We start from the raw sequence: 12,600 nt of genomic DNA on the forward strand, positions 1-12,600 counted from the left end.
TGAAGTGGGACTCAGCAAGACAGCCATCAAAAGGCCGTGACATCGTCAGCTTAAGCTAAGTCGTCCGAAGTCACATCAGACTGAGGGTGGGACTGCTCTCCCCCCTTTATCTCTCCCACTGAAAAATTGTTTACTACATTCTCCATTAAAATGTATGTTTGGCTTTTATGTTTTCTAAAAAGTATCCTAGACTTTTATTTATTTATTTTTGTGTTGCATGTGTATCATTTTTTTAATTTTATTGAAAAACTTTTCTGGTCAGCCGAAAGGTTTATTAAAACACAAATAATCACCATTACATCTTAGAGATGCAAATGTTCAATTGGTTATGGTCACTGGTATGTGATTTTTATGAACAGTAATAATTCTTTCTACATTGGTTTTGATCAGACTGAAAAGAATATTGAACAAATGTGTTGTTTTTAAATAAAAATGAGCCTGCAAATGTTTCATTGAACATATAATTCTATGTATCTAGTAATGTTATATGCCAAGGAAAAGTGAATCACATTTTCTAAAATCTATCTTGCTGAAACATGTCTATGGAATGAGAAATAATACCTGTGCATTATCATGTAATAAAAGGAAAATAGCAAAATGTTCTTTAAAAATACTATAGACTGTAAGATCACATATTTTTTGAAAGCCAGTTTGAAAATTACTGGGATGAAAAATTGCATCTGTATGTTCTTTAAATAACCTATAACATGTACTATAGATTTTCTAGCTCTGTTGTTTTTAAATCATTTTTTCCCCATAAAATTTACTGTTTACATATCCTAAACTTTTAGAATGGAAGAAACTTTAGAAGTTGTTCCTTCCATCCTCGCAACAATGCAGGGCTCTCTTTTATAGTTAGCAACAGGCAGCCGGTTTGTGAATCCTTCCAGTGCTGAGCCAGCTCCTGACAATGCAGGCTAGTAGCCCTTCCGGGCCTTGGGATAAGTGAATACATGTCTTAGCAAACATTCCCAACTTTTCTCAAAATGTAAAAGCATATAATAATACTATGTAATGCGCCCTTACAATATGTCAGGCACATTTGAAATATTCTATTGATATCTTCTTATTTAATTTTTACAAAAAAGAATATAAGTATTATTATTTTATCTTTTTTTTCATGGTTTATTTCTGGAATTTACCTTCCTTCCTTCCTTCTTTCCTCCCTTCCTTCCTTCCTTCCTTCCTTCCTTCCTTCCTTCCTTCCTTCCTTCCTTCCTTCCTTCCTTCCTTCTTCTCTCTTTCTCTCTCTCTCCTTCTTTCTTTCTTCATTTTTTTTCTTTATTGTTGAAAGTATTTCAGATGTTCCCCTTTTCCCCCCATTGAACCTCTCCACCAGGCATCCACCCCCACAAGGTCTTTTCCACATTACTGTCTGTGTCCATAGGTCATGTATATATGCATCTAAGTTCTTTGATTAATCTCTTTACAGATGATAAAATTGAGACAAAATGTTATTTAATAAGTTGCCAAAGTCAGTAAGTGGGAAATTCAAGATTTGAATCCAGTCACTCTGACTCTTGAGCATCATTTCTTAACCTCTTAGTCATATTATTTTACCAATGCAACATATGTGCCTTATCTATTGTTAATTAAAAACAGTTATATAAAGCAGGCTCCAATGAAACTAGGACCACAAGTAAGAAATATATATTATATAATTTAGTTTTTAATATTAAGTCACTGTGACATTTTCCATAAAAATATTGATGTATATTCTAATATTTTGTGTATTAAAATCATTATAAAATCATTAATACAAATTTTCCTATTTTTATTTTAGAGACCTAAGAAAAAATATTGGTAACTATCTATAATCACACAACTTCGTAGAGATCACATTGGATTCAAAATTCAATCTCTTGAGTATCACACAGTGAATCTTCTGCCAACAGATATCATTATCTGCTAAGATATCAGGATGTGATAAGATGTATATGCCTTTAGGGACATTAAAATCCAGTTGGAGATAAAAACATACAAAGAATTTCACTAAACTGTTATGTGTAATAAATCTCTTCTGAGCGACATACGTAAGTGTTGGAGAGAGTTGTCAGATTTTAGCTGATATAATTCAGAACATCCTAGACTATGGCAAAAACAGTTATTGTGATAGATTGTTATTGGCTAACTCACTTTCTTTCAATGTACCCTAGCCAAATTAGTTATGAAATAATTGGAGTATTTCTTTAAGGGGCCATCTGTAGATTGTACCGAAGCGTTCTCCCATTACTGCTGTTGCCTTAGTTACTATTTTCACCAGCACATTTTATTTTAAGATAGTCTCCATCTTCACATATTTTTGTTTTCTCAAATTCCCTTATAGACAGTTCCCACTTGAGATGCAAAGTGCTCCGGGAGATGGAACCTTCAAGTGGATCAGTCAGGCACAGCGCAGACGCACGGGCTTAGGCTGTGTATGTGCTGCTCCTCTCATCTGTTCAAAACCTGATGAAAGTTACTGAATGATGCAGGCGATATAGCAAGATGTAAAGAGCGGGCTGTTTATCAGAAACTTTTGATTTAGCAAAGCAGCAGAACAGAGCTGCCTGAATTTGCATTTGAGAGCAAAAAAGATCTGTATGTTTAAAACAAAACCCTCTTGTTTTAGCGTTATCGTTATTACACGAATTGGAAAGAACTGCTCTTGTTCAGGGCCTTGCCCTTTTACGACTATGATGCTGCAGTCTCCACTTGTTTTGGTTGCAAATGACAGAGAAGCCTAATTTATATGAGTGAGCCTGGCTGATGCCATATGGAGCTGAGTCCAAAACAAATTGCTAACCCACAGAATTATGAGCAAATAAACATTTGTTGTTTTAAAACATAAAGGTCTGAGTAGAAAGAAACACACACACACACAAAACAACACACGTAATTAATTAACCCAAAGTAAAGCAATTCAGTGTATTACTATTTAAAGTCTCATCCATTTCTGACTTTTTCTAAAAGTTGATAAGTAAAAATAAATTATGATATATTGAAATATAAAATGGATAAATTAATAGTGCAGATGTCAGAAATAAATCAAATTTATGAAACATATGTTTGCAATAAATGTATATTAACTAAACAAACTTAAAGAGGTCTAAATTTAGGTTAAACAATATAGCTAAAGTTCTGATTATCTCAGCAAACGTAATTATTTGTGAAATATTAGAATAATTTCTTTCAAAATTAAGTATGCCTACGAATGCTTGAGACGTACCCAATACCAAAAGGCACAGAAAGGCAAAAATTAAAATGATAGATCAAAGCAAATTAGGGTAAGTTCTGTCACAACATGATGTCAGGTCCTAAACAATTCTATTGTGGAAAATAGAGGATTATACTACTGCAAATTTAATAAAATTACTCTAATTCCAGAGGCCTACTGTGCCATCCAAATAAATTCTTGACCATGGTGTGTTTTCTGCTACGTAGGAAGAGTTTAAAGCACAAGTAGCAAAGGGCACGTCTCTGGGTACTGTGGCTGACCAAGACGTCAGAGACAGAGCTACGATTCTAACAAACTCCTGGCCAAGTAGAATTAATTTTGTTGGTTCAGTGAGAATCCTGAGAACTCAAGGGCTGTGGTCTGCTTCCTCTCTTCTGTATAGATGGGGCTACTCCTTATCAGGACCCCTCCTTCCCTATATATTCCCCAGGCTCTATTGAAGATGAACTATTGAAAACAGATTCTGGAAGAAGAGTAGACAGTAGTCAAATCTCAAGAACATTTAAATGTACATTATTGTGGGAGTGCTTTCATGTGATTTACTGTAATAAGCCAAATAAAAATGGGACAGTCATGCTAACACCGAATTTTAGGAAAAATTGGATATATAAGCTATATATGACAAAATAGAAATGTCTTTGATCTCATAAAGGTCTTGTAAAATTTCATGGTTAAGGTGATTTTAAAATATAAAAAGAATTTTTTAAAATATAGGAACAAGCCTGGCCGGGCGTTGCTCAGTGGTTGAGCATCGACCTAGGATCCAGGTGATTGGGGTTCGATTCCCGGTCAGGGCACATGCCTGGGTTGCACGGGCTAGGCAGCCCATCAATGACTCTCTCATCATTGATGTTTCTATCTCTCTCTCTCTCACCCTCTCCTTTCCTCTCTCTGAAATCAATAAAGATATATTATAAAAAAATAAAATAAAATAAAATATAGGAACAATAAAGCAATACTAATGCTTTCTCTATGTAACATATCATTGAACATCTTAGCCACCATAATAGATTGGGGGGAAAGGCTTATAACGCTTGGAAAGGATGATACTAACTGTAATTTTTAATAGATTACATTATCATCTACATAGAAAGCCCTAAACGATATATAAAATATTAGAATTTATAAGATGTTTTTAGTAAAAATGTTGAAGAAAAGGTCAATAAACAAATATAAATTGCATTTTCATCTATCAGCAACACTTGGTAAGAAAACTGATATTTATTTTTAAAATAACACTTTCAAAAGCACTAAAAATAAGATTCATAAAAATAAGAAAAAACGTGCTTAAAGTGGGGCAACTTAGCAAATAAAGTTAGTCTTCCTAAGAAGTATAACAGATATGCAGTGCTCTCTTCTATTTCAGTTATTTTCTTTTTTCAGACCCATAAGAAGATTATTCTTTCCTGAATATGTAACTTTCCTATGGCCAGTGAAAAGTGAGCGGTAGTAATTTACTCCATTTCGAAGCAGAAGCATTTAAGATCTGGTGTGTGCTTCTCCAGGCCCTTCCCCCTCCCATCACAAACACTGAATATTTCTGGAGAGATGGCAATGTCATAAGTTAAGGAAACCCTGTATGTTCTGTGTCTTAAAATAACTGCAATAAGCAGAGCTAGACATTATTTGGAAAAAAAGAGATAATATTGCCACTTTAAGGCCTGGAGAGTTGGAGTATTTGTTACTCCAGAATAATTGAGCTTCCATCATGATAACACAGTCACTATGGTCTTTCCAAGCCCAGTTTCAACACTTACTGGATGTTGGAATGTACTTAATGTCACCTAGGCTGAGACTTTTATTAATATATGGAATATCTTTTCTAATCCACTTCAACTTCAACCCACTACAGTCACCATAACAACTAAGATTTTATACCAAACTGTGAGAACCACTTAGAGTGGGGTGATGGGGGAGAACACACATCTCCTTAGAAGTCACATTGGCATATTAATTTTCTTACAGGGATCATTTGGTACTTTGTAGCCTCAAGATTAAGCTTGTGAGTATCCCCGTGAATTTTGGAACTCTCAATATCTTTACCTTTGAGACACATGACTTCTACCTGACAAAGATTGGAAAAGTAAAAACTAAGTTGTTACCATCTTATTTTTCACAAAGGGAAATATGAAGCAAAAAGGAACACAAAAATATTTCCATATTATTATTGAGTAGATAATTATATTTGAGAAAAGTATCATTCTTACGGTAGCTTCTGACTAGTAAAACAAAAGGCAGCAGAAAAAGTACACCAACGATGGTTTTAAAGTTCTCTGTGTCTTTAAGTAAGAGGAATGCAGTTCATTCCAATTATGTTAGAATATTTTAGAAAGAGACAGAATGTGTGCCTGTGAGAGGGAGAGCAGTCTTCCTAAAATAGGAACACTTTCTTATAAGAGCAATTCAGTTGCATAAAATGAGACATGAAGTCTCAATACATGGTTTTTCCCATAATATTGATCCCATTAATAATTAATCAAGTATACCACCATTTGATTTGATACATTAAAACTAACATAGGTCATATGTCACCTGTGTAGACTACAAGGGACCTGATCCCGGGTGGAGACTGTGGTTAATGTCACACCAACAATTATGGCTGAATGTTGTGAAGTGTAGTGGACATTGAGAAGGTAACCAACACTTCTGCTAATAAAGGATTTAGGAATGACCTTCACTATATGGTTTCCTTCATCTATTTGTCCCAGTTATGGGTTGAACTGTGTCTTCCAAAAAGATATGTTGTAGTACTAACTCCCAGTAACTCAGAATATGACTTTATCTGGAAATAGAGTTGTCGTAAATATAATTATTTAAGTTGAGGTCATGCTGGAGTGGGGTGGGCCGTTAATCCAACATGACTCTTGTCCTTATAAGAAGATGATGTAAAGACACTGGATGCAGTGCTTTTTGACTACTGAGGCACAGATTAAAGTTATGCATAGCAAGGCAAAGAATGGCAAGGATTCCTAGCAACAGGAGAAATCAGGCATGAAACCTGGTTCCCAGTGAGTTTCCTGGATGTGAAATTCACAACAGACATTAGTGCTTGAAAAATAAAACATATTGAGTGAATTTTATTTTATTTTTGTACTCTGGTGCAGAAAGGCTTGTAATTGTATTTTAGACTACATTAGTTCTATTACTTTTGAAACAGAGACGCACACATGTAAAATTCTAATCTACTCTGGATTTTAATTATTTTGTTAAGTTATTTTTGTGCCTATTATTTATTGATGATCCACAGTGTGCTAGGTGCAGAGCAAGAGAGAAGATAAAGAACATCCTCATTATTCAAGAATCTTTGGCAAGATAACTTTGAACTGAAAGATATATTATTAATAGGTGATTAGTATTTTCCTAATTAGAGGTAAAGTGGACTAGCTGGGCAAAAACAGACCCAGGAGCAAGAAGAAATATACTTGTTTTATCCAATAGTCTGAGAATATATTGTGAGACCATTCATGGAAAAATATATGTATTTAAAATGAAATAATGAGATTTTTTTCCTGCATAGAAATAAGTCTGCAATATGTATATATGGTAAATAAATATGGAAATATGGCAAATATATATGTTAAATAAATCTATTTTTGTATATTTATATATTTTAGCACTATCTCAGTAATTCACTTATTTATGTAGATAGTATTTAGGATATGGACTCAGTTTTTTTAAATCTTCCTTCTGTCTGAGTCATTAGATAAAGGACTTCTTACTCATGATTGGATTCTACCAGCCCAACCCCTTGCCTCTAACCAGAAGAACCGAAGAAGTTGTGTCTTTCTGTTATTGGTGAGGAGTGCTCCCTGTCCCCGCCTGTTGCTGGGGGGATGTGGGCTTCTTGCAATATCTTGAGAAAAGGAATTTTCTGAGACTCCAGCAGGAGGATGAAATATTGTAGAGAGCTTTATTTCTGTGGAATTAAACCCTTGAGCTTCCAAGGCCCCATTTCCCTGTCCTCTCTTAGAAAAAGAATAGCTGTGGCTGCAGCAGAGCTAGGATTAAATCTATTGCTCAGAGTTTCCATTCCATTTTGGAGCATAGTCCAATCCAGCATCAGGCTCCCTTGGTTTGTGTTCCCCACTGCAGTCCATCAGTCTATTGTGTGGGGGATCTGCAGGGCCGCAGGGCTGTGGAGGGAACTCAGGCAAATGCAGGGAGGCAGGAACAAAACCAAAGGAACCCCAGAGCCAAAAGAGTGAGGATTCCCTTGTTTGGGGGATTGTGTATTCCCATATTTTTGTGGGCTTGCAGTGGCCCTGCTCCTTCTGCCCCAGCCAATGATCTCTGTTCCCAGGTTTGACTGACAGGCATCTTCTTTACATCACCCCAACTTTACTACATGCATCCATCTCCGCTTTGTCCAGTCGCTGCCCCCAGTGCTCTGTAGGGAAATGGACCAGTTGTTCCCTGGCGAGTACGAAGTTGCAGCTCCCTGGTGAAGCTGCCCGAATGACCATGCTTATAACGTGTGGCCTCCCTTTTGTTTCTTTCCTATTATTAGTAACTAGTTAATTACAACAATATCACTTTGTTTTGTTTTATTTATTCTTAAATCCAACTCATTATTAGACAGAGAAAGTGTGTGTGTAGGGGGAAGGGAGGTATTATTTTTATTTTACTTAGAAAAGCAGTGTTTATCAGCATTTTCTAAAGTGAATATATATATTTTGTATTAAATAAAAAGACAAATGTTTGCAACAAAAATAATGAAGATTGACAGGATTTTAAGCATTGGGAGTTTAAATGAGTGGAGTAAGGTTAGGAAAATCCCTCTGAGAAATGTGCTAGTCATTTCTAGGACAATGTATGCTCTTTTAAAAATGAGCATTATGAAAGCCTACTGAAATAAAATAGCATGCATTTCTTCAGTAACACTGTGTGCCTGAGACTGGGAAATATAAAAACTGCATTACCAGAGCTCAGGAGTAGAAAGAAGTGTGTTAAGGAAATTGAAGACTTGAAGGGAGGAATAGGGTTACTGTTAGAGTTCCTGAATCCTTGACCCAGATTAGATAAAAAGGTAAGTGAAAGGGGAGGAGAGATAATGACTGGAAGCAACTGGAAAACACTGATTGACATTTTACTGAGAATAAAGAATGGTCCAAGGGGAGGGGCAGAGCACAAGTGGACTCTGGCCACAGGTTGATATTTAAGTGTTTGAACTGTTGTAGAAAAAATAGTCCCCTCAATATAGGGAGGTCTAAAGAACCATGTGCCACTTAGAATGTAGAGTTGGAGAATTCAAAAAGGGGAAGGAGAGGCTGGGAAGGGCAGAAAACAGGAGGAGAGAAAAGATAACATATTTTTCTGGGCAAAAGAAAAATGGAATTCTTTTTCTGCTTTTCTCTCTCTCTCTTTTTTTTTTTTTTCTTTTTTCTCTTCTTGCCATAGTATATACTCTGAAAATAAAAGAAGAATAGAAAAGCCCTTGGAAATCTAAGTCAACATCAGGCATTAGCTTTAAATTAGCCTGCTAGAAAAACCCCATAAAATCTAAGCACCTACTTTTTCACTCAGGTGGTCCTTGGCATTACTGGAGAAAGCTATAAACCATGCAAATAACAATGCTTTCCTACTGCAGCCAGGTATTCTGGAGTTTATATGCTCTAGTGGATGATTTGGAAATTGTACCACTTCAACAGGGCTAAACTTGGGGATATGATTTTTCCCAGGTAATGGAACTATTTTTTCTAGTCCCATTTAGCACACAAATGAATTCAAATATAGTTGTTGCTCTCAGAAAACACGTAATCAACATCAAAGTCATTTACATAATAACAATTGTTTTCTACTAATTTACTTACCTTACTTCATTAAATTCTTCAACAAACCTTAGAGCACTGCATACAGGACATCAAAATATCAGATTTATTGCTGCCTCACAATCAGACAGTGATGCAGACATTTTTGAATTGAGGTATCAGTTAGTATATATGTTCCAAATTACTACATTCTGCTACTTCAAGCAACTCTGACTATAGATAAGATTTTTTTTAAGGACAATCTATGCTCACTGTAGTCATACAGATTCAAACCAAATTTAATTCCATTATGTACTAGGTGGGTCACTGAGCAGTCTTACATATGCATTCATTCACTCATTTATATATCATGTCTTCACTCATTTATATATCAAGTTTTCATTCTTATATTTTATATATCGAATAAGCTATTAAGCACTTTCTATTTGCTTAAATATTTTGAACATCAGTTGATGATCCCAATCAACAAAATGGGGATGCTAGTACACATCTCATTTGATAGGTACACATTTGTGTACCTATCTCATTTAAATGAGAGGGTTTTTTTTACATGTTCAAGATAAATTTTTTTTAAAAAAAACAAGATTTATTTGAAGTATATTTTTAATTATAAACATTGAGAAAAGTAAATTTCCAATATTAATAATAAAAATATTAAGGTAAATCTATTTCCTTGAGGAAATGTTCAATATGGAATGTTAAGTGAAGATGAGAATTTTTAAAACTCAAATTCCCTTAATTATTCTATGTCATGACTCAAAGTTACTTTTTATCAGAGCAACTCTATCCTCACATTTTCATTAAAAATGTAATATGCCATAGAAATACCTTCCCATAAGGATATCATGAATAAGAATTATGTGCCTGGGTAGAATTATATTTTTTGGTCTAATTCAACCATTAGAATTTTTATATTATTTTGATCAAAGTAGAAATTCTACAAATTGTATAGTCAGTTAGCCAATAAATAATGATATCAATTAACTGCCAGCTGCATATAAATATCAGGAACAATCTTTTTAAGTCTTTAATTTTGTCTCAAGTAATTTGTAAATTCTGAAATGTTGTCGAGAAGACAATATCTGGCAATAAACAAATAAACAAACATACAAACACTTACCTTGAACATCCTTTGACCCTTCTGTTCTTTCCAGGGCATTGGTGACCAAGTCTTGGGGGCTGCAAAAAAAGTTCAGGGATCAGCTTGACTTGCTCTATTATTTATTAGAAAAATCATCTTATTTGCTTAGCACTTCACTAAAATCCCTACCATCTTCTCCCTAGTCTTCCCTCTCTTCTCACGAAGACTACTTTTAACTGAATGTCAAAAGGTTTTAAGTTTTAAACATCTATGATTTTTTACTTATTTATTTTAAAAAGGAATTGTTAAGGGCCACTCAAAAGCAAAGTTGTTGTTTTTTAATCTTCAAAGAGGAGAGTTATTTTTTACATTTTAAACCAGAGGCTATCTATCATTAATGAACATCCCTGAGTACTAGGATTTCCATGTGCTTTTCACATGTTCATGATACATTTTCTATAATAAAGAACTTCTCTTCAAGTATTGTAAATAACAAAATACCTAAAATTGCCACCACTATTTAAATTTTCTTTTTCAGGGTGCTTAATATTCACCTCTTTTATGACAACTGACTCCAAGAATACTTGTGCAAAAACCTTTTAGCCTTATGTGTATTGGCTGCAAATTAAACAATTAAAATCAAACTCCTCATTCCAACTATTAAAACCTAAGGCACATGCATAACCTTGGCAAGAGTTGGCACTTGTGATGCTATCCATCCTCTCTGCTCTTAGATTAATAATTACTGAGGATCTGACTATAGTAACAACAATAACAAAATTTTAATTTGCAGATAGAAATATCACCTGAAGTACATCTACAAAGTTGTACTTGAGCCTATAGTCTGTGTTTGGAAAAAGAGGACAACATGTTTAGGTTTACACACTTCAGGGAGAGTAGCACTTGGAAAGAGTGAGCTTGATTAGAAATGCTATGCTACCAGTCACAGCCCTGTGCAGTGTTTTATGAGAATCATTTTTATTGTAGTGAGACTTAAGAGTATGGAGCCTGACAGTGAAACTGAGTCACTCATGAAGCCTCGCCGGATGTTATTCAGATCAGATTCTGGTGAGTGTGTACACTTCATTTAGAAGAGCTTAATACTGAGTTATTAAAATAGGAGACTGTCAGGTTCAGAAGTGATTGAGTCAAATGAGAAAGATCCATGAGTTAGGTTTGAAGCAGTGTCTAGAACACTCCCAGTGTGGAATTTTCAAGTTGGAAAATGATGAAATAATTTATTTATTTTTTATTATTCTACAAAACTTGCAATAGGTACCTACTCTCAAGAAAACTGTATAATAATTAATGTATATACAAATGGATATGTCAAGCCTGAATAAAATAAATACTATAAGATAAAATAAAATAAATACTGTAAATAAATAAATAAAATAAATACTGAGATAGAGCACTTGCTGGTGAAACAAACAACAAACTATTAATTTTGGGGTCAGTTTCCATTTGAGCTTAGTCTTCTACGATTTGGTACTTTAAGATGTAGTCACACAAGTCAGAAAAGTATGACTAGGCATGTATTGACATTGAGTTAGGGAAACAGCTGGCTGGCAATAGGACCCCAATACATTTTTAAGGTTCTTAATATGTGAGCTATATAAAGGTTGGATTGAGAGAATAAGTATGAAATGCCAGATCATAGAGAGATCTGAATGACAATCTCAGAAGTTCAGATTGTGTTTCATTGACTGTGGGGAACACCTAGAGTTTTCTGAACAGATGAAGACTATCTAAGGATCTAAGTTTTCCTTAAAGAGCTTGGAAAATCCACGGTAGAAAAAGGGTTAAATTTTATTGTTGGCTTTGAAGATGGCCTTGAGTTTTGTGACAGACACCAAGGGCATGCATTCCAATTTATTTTCAAGCAACTGATTATGGCTTTTTTTTTAATACGTTTTAATTTATTTCAGAGAGAGGAAGGGAGAGGGAGAGAGAGAGAGAAACATCAACGATGAGACAGTCATTGGTCAGCTGCTTCATGCACACCCCACCCACTGGGGATCAAGCCCACAACCTGGGCATGTGCCTTGACCGGGAATCAAACCGTGACCACCTGGTCCATAGGTTGATACTCAACCACGGAGCCAACACTGGCCAGGTGGTCGTGGCCTCTTTAATGTTAGGCTGCTATAGTATGTAGAGTAAAATGCTGCAGTATCCAAATTTTTAATCAGTACAACTTAACTAATACTTTTGGATCAAATTCCAATTGAGTTGATCTAGAATTGCAGAACTCTTCTGTGAAAATTTAAAAATAAGACCTTAATAATATACTTTGATACTGAAGTAATGCCTCAAGACAGAATAAAGACTATTTTCATTTGCATTCAAATGAGAAATTTATACCATGCATATGCAACTTTGGAAGGACTGATTTTTAAAATTTGAGAAAATAGACAAAAACCAGACCCTAATGCAGTTTACATTTCAGTATATAAGCTCTAAGTGGTTTAAATATCTCAGTTGAGAAGTCAAAGTTGATATAAAAATATAAAACATTTCTTTACTTTCCCAGT

The 12,600-nt window shown here is 34.8% G+C and overlaps 1 long non-coding RNA gene across 1 annotated transcript in view; it reads right to left on the reverse strand.

Moving 5' to 3' along the window:
- LOC148092045 (uncharacterized) overlaps positions 1–12,600 on the reverse strand; it is a 310,662-nt gene that overhangs the window by 108,270 nt on the left and 189,792 nt on the right. The window contains exon 2 of the long non-coding RNA XR_015715315.1: positions 10,106–10,164. This is a non-coding gene — a long non-coding RNA (uncharacterized LOC148092045). The remainder of the gene's footprint in view (positions 1–10,105; positions 10,165–12,600) is intronic.

The sequence above is a fragment of the Miniopterus natalensis genome, chromosome 11, assembly GCF_054644295.1.
Source record: "Miniopterus natalensis isolate mMinNat1 chromosome 11, mMinNat1.hap1, whole genome shotgun sequence".
Classification (NCBI taxonomy): domain Eukaryota; kingdom Metazoa; phylum Chordata; class Mammalia; order Chiroptera; family Miniopteridae; genus Miniopterus; species Miniopterus natalensis.